Below are 12,198 nucleotides of genomic sequence, written 5' to 3'. Positions count from 1 at the left end.
TTTTCAGTCTAACTTATTTCACTTAGCATGATACATTCTAGGTCTGTCTGTGTTGTTGCAAATGGCTAGATCTCATTTATTTTTGTGACTAATATACCAGTGTGTGTGCACACGTGCATGTGCACACATGTGTATGTATCACATCCGTATCCGTTCATTTATCAGTGGACACTTGGGTTGCTTCCATATCTTAGCTGTTGTAAGTAATGCTGCAGTAAACAGTTGGGTGTATCTTTTCAAATTAACATTTTCATTATCTTATTTTCTTAAGGAAATCAGTCCTTTTTTATTTTTTTTCTTTTTATATATTTTTTAAAGATTGTATTTATTTATTCATGAGAGACACAGAAAGATAGAGGCAGAGACACAGGCAGAAAGAGAAGCAGGCTCCATGCAGGGAGCCCGATGTGGGACTTGATCCTGGGACTTCAGGCTCACACCCTGGGCTGAAGTCAGGCACTTAACCGCAGAGTCACTTAGGCATCCCAGCACTTTCATTTTCTTTGGGTAAATACCCAGTAGAAGAATTACTGGATCATATGATATTTCTATTTTAATTTTTTGAGGAACCTCCATACTGTTTTCCACAGTGGCTGCTCCAGTCTACATTCCCACTGACAGTGCATATAGTTAGTTTTTTTTTTTTCCACATCCTTGCAAATACTTGTTATTTCTTGTCTTTTAGACACTAGCAATTCTGACAGGTGTGAGGTTGAAACCTCATTATGCTTTTAATTAGCATTTCCCTGGTGATTAGTGAAGTTGAGTGTCTTTTCATGTTTTTGTTGTATGTGTTCTTTGGAAAAATGTCTGTTTGGATCCTCTGCCATTTTTGAATGGGATTATTTGGCCTTTGGTATTGAATTGCATAAGGTCCTTATATATTTTGAATATTAACCTTTTTGAATATATCATTTGCAAATATCTTCTCCCATTTGGTAAAGGTTGCCTTTTTATATTGTTGATGGTTTCCTTTACTGGGTGAAAGCTTTTTATTTGGGTGTAGTCCCACATAGCTTATTTTTGCTTTTGTTTCCCTTGTGTGAAGAGGCATATGTAGAAAAAATTTGTGAAGGTAATGTCCAAAAGAGATTACTGCCTTTGTTTTCTTGTATAGTTTTATGGTTTCAGGTCTCAGCTTTAAAGATCTAGTTCAGTTTATTTTGGCATTTGGTTTTAATTTATTTTTATTTTTTTTTTAATTTTTATTTATTTATGATAGTCACAGAGAGAGAGAGAGAGAGAGAGAGAGGCGCAGAGACATAGGCAGAGGGAGAAGCAGGCTGCATGCACCGGGAGCCCGACGTGGGACTCGATCCCGGGTCTCCAGGATCGCGCCCTGGGCCAAAGGTAGGCGCCAAACCGCTGCGCCACCCAGGGATCCCGGCATTTGGTTTTAATACAATTCTAGTTAATAAAGATATCTCACCAAGATACAAAGATTCAAATGGAAATACACTATTATCTGCATTTACTAGGTCTTGATACTTGTTTTTAATTCAATACACCAATTTTTCAGTTTTTGTTAAGACCTAGCTAGTAAACTTCTTTTCTTCCTGATGTCAATGTTTTTGTGAACTGGGAAATTTTGCACTTTTAATATTTTTAACAAATAGTTTCAAAACACTGAGATTTTAAAACAAATCATAAATTGCATCTCCAAATCTTTTTACTATGCAGGTGAGACTTAAGAAGTAACAGTTATATCATTTTGGGGAAAAAAATTACCAAACAGTGGAAATAATTTTACACATCCACTTTCAAAATGTTTCTTCCACAGCATGAGTTCTTAAAAAGCAGATGTTTCTTCTTCATTGTATAACTACTTGTAATATCTAATCTGATTGCCACACTGTTTTTACCTGGAAAACTTAAAATGTGTCAGTCTTGTCATTTTCTTTTTAGATTCTGTTTATATTATTATTATTTTCAATATGTGTCCTATTTGCAGGAAAGTTTTAAAGTCAAACTAGATAATGTGTGATTTTTCTGACACCAACAACCAGGTCTCCAACAACAGCTGGGTTTCTGGTAATTTAATTCCATTCTGACACTGTCAAGAATAAGCACAGACCCAACAGGTTCCACAGTTCCACAAGACTGCCCATACTTCAGATAAACCATTCACAAATGGGGTGTCCAGGCCACCCTCCTTAGATGCATAATTTGCTAGAATGCCTCACAGAACTCAGAAAAACATTTTTCTTACATTTAGATGTTTATTATAAAGGATTAAACTCAAGAACAGTCAAAGGGAAAAGATGCTGAGTGAGATATGGGGTGGCAGTTGGGGTTGCCGATGCAGAAATTCCATGCTTCCTCCTGGCAGCCACCCTCCCAACACTTTGGTGTGTTGACCAACCAGGAAGTTCTCTATACCTTTTTATGAGTTGTTGTGGAATTTAACCTCTAGTCCTTCTTCCCCTTCCTGGAAGTCAGGGATGAGGCTGAATCCCAACCCACTCCTCAACGTTTATTTATTTATTTTTTTTATTTTATTTATGATAGTCATACAGAGAGAGAGAGAGAGAGAGAGAGAGAGAGAGAGAGAGGCAGAGGGAGAAGCAGGCTCCATGCACCAGGAGCCCGATGTGGGATTCGATCCCGGGTCTCCAGGATCACGCCCTGGGCCAAAGGCAGGCGCCAAACCGCTGTGCCACCCAGGGATCCCTCAACGTTTATTTTTATACTGTGTTGATAATCTCTTAACATGAGATTTAACATTAGACCTTATTTATTTTATATAGTTCTCTGATATTAATATTTATAAGGCAAAGATAGCACCAAATGCATAGTTAATAGTCATGGTCATATTCCTATTAAAACATAACTGAGAAGCAGAAATTTAAGCTGTTGTTAATAGTGAACATATAAGAAGTTATAAGAAGGGGTGCCTGGGTGGCTTAATGGTTGAGCATCTGCCTTTGGCTCGGGTCATGATCCCAGGGTTCTGGGATTGAGTTCTGTATCGGGCTCCCTGCAGAGAATCTGCTTTTCCCTCTGCCTGTGTCTCTGCTTCGCTCTCTGTGTCTCTCATGAATAAATAAATAAATCTTTAAAAAAAAGTTTTAAGAAGCCTAGGTACCCACACTTCTTGCCCAGCAGACCAAAATTTGGGGGTTTCTGTGGCCCCCACCCACCCACTCAAGTATGATAATTCCCAAAAATGACTTACAGAGAACAGAAAAAAACACTTTATTGATGCTTACCAGACTATTTATTTTATTTTTTCAAAGATTTTTATTTCTTTATTCATGAGAAAGAGAGAGAGAGAGAGGGGCAGAGACATAGGCAGAGAGGGAAGCAGACTCCTTGCCAGGAGCCCAATGTGGGACTCGATCCCAGGATTCCAGGATCACAATCTGGCCTGAAGGCAAGTGCTCAACCGCTGAGCCACCCAGGCATCCCTTGCCAGGTTATTTTAAAGGATACAACTCCAGAACACCCAAATTGAAAAGATGCATGGGGTAAGGTTTTGGTGGGAGAGGGGACTATGTGTGCACAGACTTCGCATGCTCTCTCAGAGCATACTCTTCTCCCAGCCCATCATTGTGTTTATCAACCTGGAAGCTCCTGGACCCCATCATTTAGGGGCTTTTTCAAGGTTTCAGTACATAGGCACAACTGATTAAATTATTGGCCATTGGTGATTGGATTATCTCCTGACTCCTCTCCCCTAGCTGGAGATCAGGGAGGTGAGGCTAAAAGGTCTAACCCTTTCATTACCTGGTTGGATTTTCTGATGGCTAGCCCCCCATCCTGGACCTATCTAGGGGCGTCCACCTTGAAACATTTCATTACCACAGAGAAGATACTTGTCATTCCCAAGACTCCAAGTATTTTTGGAACTCTATACCAGGAAGTAGAACAAAGACCAAATATTTAATTTTTATTATACCACAATCTCATTTTAAAAATACAAAATTTGGGGTGTCTAGGTGGTTCAGTAGATTGAACATCCAACTCTTGGTTTCTGGTTGTGGAATCAAGCTGCATGTCAGGCTCTGCACACAGCAAGAAGTTTGCTTGAAGATTCTCTCCTTCTCTCTTGCCCCTCCCCTCACTCTCTCTGTCTCTTCTCTCTAAAATAAATAAATCTTAAAAAAATAAAATACAAAATTTACCATGCTTCTGTAAATGAAATTTTCTCCTCTAAGATTTATCCTTCCTGTTAGAAGTGAATGTTAACAAATGGCTTATGTAATAAAAGTTTAGATGTAGTGATTTGACTGTCTTCCTTTCTACTGATTCACACATTTTTATCTAAGCAAAGTCCTTTTCTTAAAAAAAGTAGAATGATGATGATTAACATATCCACTCTAGCGTTTCTTAGAGAGTCCAAATAAAGCGTCATAAATCCAATCAACTATCTCTGTACTTGAGTCTTGGTAAAATAAATACATACATACATACATACATATGTACATACATAAAATAAAAGCAGAAAGATGAATGAAATTCTAGAACAGAAAAAAGGCAGAAAATCAGAAAACATAGTTGCTTCTGTGTCTGGGGGTGGGAAGTGAGCAAGAAGTGGCATGAGGAAACCTTCTTGGGTAATGTTAATGTTCTATATTTTGATGGACTTCAATGTGACATGGGTGTATCACTTGTCAAAACTCCATGAGTGTTCATTTGAGATCTGAACATATTATTGTATATAAATGCTACATCAAAAGAAATTAAAACTGAAAAATACTTGACAATAGTCAACTATACAAAAGTTGAAGTATTTAGGGAGAAGTATACTGATTTTTCAAATTAACCTGGAAATGCATCAGAAAATTAGATGGATTAATGGATCAATAGAGGAATGGATAGGTATTTGGTAAACAAGTATACAGAAATGTTAATGGGAATGGTAGATAGTGATATATTGGTACTCAAATTTATTTCATCTTTGCTATTTGAAAAGTTTCATAATAAAGGATTGGGAAAAATAGACATACACACAAAAAAGCAGAATGAATGTTTACATTGCATACCTTTTTAGGGATATAATTATAAGAAAATTATTATTTTCATGGATCAACTTTTGGGCTTCCTCTGCTCATTGCACCACATTCTTTTAAATTTATTTATTTATTATTTATTTATTTATTTATTTATTTATTTATTTATTTATTTATTTTTACGAGACAGAAAGCACAAGCAGAGGGAGGGACAGAGGGAGAGGGAGAGGAGAAGCAGAGACTGACACGAGGATCAATCCTACAACCCTGAAACTATATAACCTGATCCAGATGCTCAAGAGTCAGACATTCAATTGACTGAGCCACCCAGGTGCCCCTGCACCCCATTTTTAAAGGAGGGTCACCTGGTAAATATTCACCTTTAAAGGAGAACATGCAACTCTTGATCTCAAGGTTTAAGTTCGAGCCTCACGTTGTGTATAGAGATTACTTAAAAATAAAATCTTAAAAAAAAAAGTAGAAAGGAAGGAAAAATGTCATGTCCATGGATTTGAATTTTTGCTTTTAAAAAACCTTTTTTTTACAAGATAGCAAACTTAAACTATGTACAATTTTTTTTAAAAAAAGATTACCAAATTCAGGGCGCCTGAGTGGCTAAGCAATTGAACATCTGCCTTTGTTTCAGGTGATGATTCCAGGGCCCTGGGATCAAGTCCTGCATTGGGCTCCCCACAGGGAGTCTGCTTCTCCCTCTGCCTCTGCCTCTGCCTCTGTCTTTCATGAATAAATAAATAAAATCTTTTAAAAAATAAAACTTAAAAAAAATAAAAGATTACCACATTCAGGAATAGGCTTTTATTTTACACAAATTAAAAAATCTTTTTCTTGCTTTGTGCTGATTATAGGTATAGGGGAGGAAAAATAATTTTCTCTTTACCTTTCTGTGTTCTTAGCTGAGACACTGTAATAAAATATTAACAGATAAAAACAAACAAGTTTAACAGCATGTATGCCTCATGTATGAATGGAAGATACCTAGGGGAAAATGAGTAATTTTCTGAAGTGGCTTAGAATTTAGACTTAAATATCATCTTAATAAGGAAAGGGGAAGGGGTTATGTAGGCCTCTTAGGGAAGAATAACTGAGTTTTAGCAAAGATGAATGAGCCCCTGGAAGAATAGATGGGAGGTATGATAGCTTGTGACAAAGTTTGTCAGGGATTGGTGTTGGCTTCTGGTCTCCTTTCCTGTGATAAGAGTCAGTCCTCCCTGGTTGGTGAAACTTCTGGGGATGGGATTTATAACATGAGTTCCTTTTCAAGGATCTGTCTTTAGGCAGATACAGGAAGATTGGAGAAAACCTCTCCCAGAATTTGATGTTTCTCAAGTCAAAGTAATCACTCTACCAAAGGGCATATTTTAGAGTGGCATATGTTGCTCCTCTTCATAGGATAGAGGGATAAACATGAAAGAAGAGCATTAAATAAATTTAAATACAGTATACTCACTTATATTAAATACATTAAAATTAGCACATATGAAAATAATAATCACATTGGCAGGTTAAAAGAGGAAAACAACATGATCTTACCAATAGATGAAAAAAAAAAGAATTTGATATAATCCAACATCCATTCATGTACCAACTCTCAGTAAATAAGGAATAGAAGGTGTTATAAGCTGAATAATGTAACCCGCCCCACCCTGCAAAATTCATTTGTTGATGTCCTAACCCTCAGTACCTCAAAATGTGACTGTATGTAGATACAGAGACTTTAAAGATGTGGTTAAGTTAAAATGAGTCTGGAGGGAACATAAATTGGTGCAACCACTTTGGAAAAGAGGTTGACATTATTTTCTGAGGTTGAAGATTCACATACTCCACAGCTCAGCAATCGCACACATAGATCTATCTCCAAAAGAAACTGCAGCGCGTCTACACTATAAAACGTGTAAAGAATGTTCATAACAGCACAGTTAACAATAGCAAACACCTGGGAGTAACCCAGTTGCTGACGGGTGTGAATGAATAAACTGGTACATATATAATGAAATATAATAGATAAAATTTAGTGAAAAAAGAATATGCCCCAAATATTTACAACATGATATTCTTTGAGGAAAATCATAAACAACTAAAAGGTACTTTTATGGAATATTTCTCATCTATCTTTAAAAACAATGAACAAACAAAACCTATAAAAAAGAAAAGTAAGGAAATTAGGGAGACAAGATTGAGGAGCATGATTTCCCCTGGAGGTGTGAGGTAGGGGGATAGGAAGGGAAGCATGCATAGATAGAACAAAGCTAGGTGGTAGGTTTTGTGGTGGGGCTGGGTTCGTGGATGTTTGCCTTAAACCAAATTATAAAAGATAATCCAATGATGAGGGTGTGTCATGAAACACGTATTATTCTCAATCCATTTCTGCACACCTGACATTCTTTAAATAAACAAAAATAATGAAAACTTGGGATGCCTAGGTGGCTCAGTGGTTGAGCGTCTGCCTTTGGCTCAGGGCGGAGTCCCGGGATTGAGTCCCCATGGGCCTTCCTGCAGGTAGCCGGCTTCTCCCTCTGCCTATGTCTCTGTGTCTCTCACAAATAAATAAATAAAATCTTTTTTTAAACAAATAATGAAAATTTATTTTGCCATCCAAGACTCTTCAGTTTTTCACCTACTTTTCTCATTGATTCATTGATTCATTCATGTTTTCAAGGACAGGAGAACAGCTCATAAACAAGGCAGAAAGGGGGCACCTGGGCAGCTCAGTTGGTTAAGTGTTTGCTTTCAACTCAGGTCTTGATCTCAGGCTCCTGGGATTGAGCCCTGCATCAGGCTCCCTGCTCAGCGGGGACCCTACTTCTCCCTCTCTCTCTCTCTCTGCCCCTCCCCCTTGCTCCTGGTCTTGCTCTCTCTCTCTCAAATGAATAAATAAAATCTTCTAAAAAATAACTAAAAGTCCCCCATTTATAGAATTTTCATTAAATAACTAATGCATTAAACATTTAGCACTCTATCAAAGCTCTTACTTAATCTCTTCATGTTTAAGATATTTGCCATGTGTATTCCTGCCCTCCCATCAGACCCAGAGCAGGACCTATGTCACATTCATTTTTTCATTTCCCACAATACCTAACAGAGTCTGCTTGGCGTGAGTTCGATATTGTTTAATGAGTGACAATGATGGAAGAGTGGAGAAGTGAAAAAGAAACGAGAGAGGAAAGTGGACATAGTTGGCCTTGATTCTCCTTTCTGGGAGGGATAAGATTTGGCTTTCTGCTCACTTTCCACTCCTGCCTCTCTTGGGTGTGACTTCCTTCCACAGTAGTGAGGATAGGGGCATGACTAGCTCATGGAAATCTGCCTTCCTTGCTCGATTGGGTGGGTGTCTCTCTTCGTCCATGAGAAAAGCCAGAAATTCCCTTCTCTCTCAGAGCTGGATCTCTCTAGTAATCTTAATAAGATTGGAAGATTGACTGGAAACTCACATTAAAATTTTCTTTCAGTTTGAAAGTTGCTGAGAGGAGATTTTAGAAGTTTTCACCACCAGAAAAAAAAAATTGTAACTATGTGAGGTAATGGATGCTAATTAAATGTACTGTGATAATTGTTTTGCACTCTCTCTCTCTCTCTCTGTGTATATATATATCAGATCATTATGTTGTACACCTTAGAGTTATACAATGTTGTATATTAATTATGTCTCGATAAAACTAAAAAAAAGGCGTTCTAGAACAAAAGTGACAGATATACCTTATTAAGTATGAAGAGGATGACACACCTTCATATCCCCAGATAGTTTAGTTCCATCTTTTATTTGCCAGCACTATCCATGTAGGAGTTGTATCTGACCAAACAAAAAAAGGGGGGGGGGGTATCTTTTAAAGAGAAAAAAAAAACAGTCCAAAACATATCAATTTACAGCCATCCTCTCCCTCCCCTATGATTTCTTACTGACATGTTCCTGGGCTCTTCTCCACCTCTTGTAATAGTGTGAACCCTCAGTGTCAGTCTCTGTGAGCATCCTGCTCAGATTTGCAGGGTGAGGATTTCTCACCCTTGCTCAGTGTTACACCCACTTTATTGATGCCTCAAATTACTGATCAGTTATTCCCTGAGGCTTAGTGAAGCTAGCCAGCAAGTTGTCTGAGAATTTACCTCAGTTCTGACATCTGCCTTCTGACAGCATCAGATTCCACAGGCTGAAGGCTCAGTCGTATAAGACTGTCCCCTCCACCTCCACGTCAGAAGCTAGTCACCCACCCAGGTTGTTATCTGTGCTTCTGACAGACTGGCAGTAAACCAGAGGATCCCACATCCTTGCTTTGGGTTTGACTGCTTTGCTAGAGTAGCTCATGGAATTCAGGGAAACAGTTAACAGACGTTTACTAATTTATTATAAAAGAATTAGGATAAAGGATGCAGACAAATACCAAGATGGAAAAGATGAGAAGGGCAAGGTATGTGGGAAGGGATGGGGAGCTTCCATGCCCTCTCTAGACATGTGTTCACCAATCTGGAAGTTCCCTGACCCCTGTACTTTAGGCATTTTTTTTTTAAAATGTAGGCTCCATACCCAGCATGGAGCCCAACCCTGGGCTTGAACTCACGACCCTGAGATCAAGACCTGAACTGAGATTAAGAGTTGAATGCTTAACCAATTAAGCCACCCAGATGCTCCTACTTTGGGGATTTTTCTGGAGGCTTCATCCATAGGCTTGATTGATCGTTAATTCCATGTTCAGCCCTTCTTTAAGAGAATGGGGGCGGGCTGAAAGTTTCAAGCTTTAATCATGGCTTAGTCTTTCCAGTGAACAGCCTTCATCCAGGAGCAAATCCAGAGTCACCTTCATAAAACAAAAGGCACTCTGTCACCCAGAAAATCACAAGGATTTCAGGAGACCTGTGTCAGGAGCCAGGATCAAAGACCAATTATTAGAACAAAAGATGCTCCTAGTATTCTTATCACTTGGGAAATTACAAAGATTTCAGGAGCTCTGTGCCAGGAACAAGAGGCAGGAACCGATATATATTTTCCATTATCTTACATCTAACTACTTCTTTCCAGCTTGCTGATCATTTAGCTCCTAGGTCTGTATCCTTCTAACCACCACACTAGCCATGTTCTCCATAGTCCCATGAGGCTCATTCCAACCTTGGCTAATAATTTTAAGAATTCCATAAGCTCATTATCATTTTTCTGGTGGTGGTGTGCAAAAGCAATGGACTAAAACTCAACAGCCTTAGTTCTAGGTCCAGATCTGTCACTAACCATTAGGATCTTGACCTGACTTTCCTCTTTTGTAAAATAAGAGTGTTGGAGTCAGTCATCTCAAATTTTCTTTTTTCTTTCATGTAACATATTAGTTTCAGGAGTATAATGTAATGATTTAATGTTTGCATACAGATCTTCTTCAACTTAGGGCGGGATTATATTCAGGTAAACCCATTCTAAGTTGAAAATATTGTAAGTGGAATGTGTTTAATACCCCTAACCTACTAAACATCATAGCTTAGCCTACCCTACCTTAAATGTGCTCAGAACACTTACATCAGCCTACATTTGGGCAAAATCATCTAACACAAAACCTATATTATAATCTAAGGGCTAAATATTTTATATAACTGAATACTGTACTGAAAGTGAAAACCAGGATGGTTTATGGGTACAGTGTAGTTGTAGGTGTATTGGTTGTGTACCCTTCTGATCGTGTGGCTGAGAGCTCTGGCCTGCTGCCCAGCATCACAAGAGAGTGTTGTACTGTACATCACCAGCCTGGGAAAAGATCAAATTCAGATTTTGAAAGTGTGTTTTCTACATATCACTTTTACACCATTGAAAAATCATAAATCGAACCATTGTAAGTTAGTGACCGTCTGTATATTGCAAAGTGATCACCACAGTAAGTCAACATCTGTCACCATCCATACAGAATCATTTTCTTGTGATGAGTCTCTTCCAGTTATAAAACTCTGCGAGTCTCTGAGCCTAGGCATAGCTTCTTGACTTTCTTGAGTTTTGTGCTAGACCCAGGCCACCTCTCCTAGAGCCTGTGTCCCTCTAAAGCTCATACATGAGCATAGCCCATTCTCCTATAAACTGTGGCCTTGGCACCAGCTCCCCTTCAGCATTCATACATTGCTTTGCGTTGTCTTTTATGTGCATGTGTTTTATCTTCTCAGATGTTTTCTATGTGCTTTTAGGGTTAGAGCCCTGTCTTGTCATCCAAACTGAACTTGCCAGGTGACTTGCCTATAGTGGACATTCAGTAAATATTTATTTTCTGCATTGGAGAGAGTATCAAAATTTATGCACCAACGCTTTTTTTTTTTTTAACAATCCTGAGAAAAAATAGGTTTGGCTTTCCTGATTTATTTCAGTGTAAAAATGCTATGCATTCTTCTTCTATAACGTCCCCCCTCCCCCACCCCTCACGTGAGTTCCCTTGAAAGAGCTGTTTTTATACAAGTTTTGGGGAATTTTTGTTCTTAGGGGAATCATTTCTCCCCAAGCATTTCGTTAAACTTGTCTGTCAGGTTATTTGGTATTTTATTTTGTTTGTCAGAGGATAACTCAGAATGATTAGGTCATTCTGCTGTCAAAACCCTTCAGTGCCTTCCCATTGCACTTAGAGATCCCAATACAAAATATGAATTCCTAACCATGCCCTATACCAACTGGCATCCCTACCACCTCTCTGGCCTTGTCACCTACCACCCCCTTACTCTCTGCTCCATTGGCCTCCTTGCTGTTCTTCAATCATGTCAAACTTACCCTACCTTTAGGATTTTACGCCTTCTGTTCCCTCGGCCTGAAATACTCTTGTCCCCCCAAATATTAGCATGGTTTTCCTCTTTCACTTCCTTTAGGTTTTTTTATTGAGAGACTTTTCCTGATAACTCTGAAATAGAACACATACTGCCTTGCCAGTCACTCTCAATTCCCTCTACTCTGCTTTGCTTCTTTTCATAGAACTCATTATCAATTAACATATCTTATATTTATTCATGGATTGTCTCTGCCCCTATGATGTAAACACCATTAAAAGCAGGAATTTTGGCTACTTGCCTGTGGTAGCCTTGGCACAAAGTAGCACCTGACAACCACGCTCACGTTAAATGAATATATGCTGAGGGAGGAAAACAGACCTGAATTGAAAAAATGTGATGTTGGGCAGCTCGTAAATTTTAGTTCAAGTAAATTAGTCATGTAATTATGTATCTGATTACTGTTTATTTCTGCTGCATCAGTAATATAACATTCACAGAGTCAGTAAACCTGATG

The sequence above is a fragment of the Nyctereutes procyonoides genome, unplaced genomic scaffold (genome assembly GCF_905146905.1).
Source record: "Nyctereutes procyonoides isolate TBG_1078 unplaced genomic scaffold, NYPRO_anot_genome, whole genome shotgun sequence".
In the NCBI taxonomy this organism is placed as follows: Eukaryota; Metazoa; Chordata; class Mammalia; order Carnivora; family Canidae; genus Nyctereutes; species Nyctereutes procyonoides.
Note: the sequence above shows the minus strand (reverse complement) of the source record.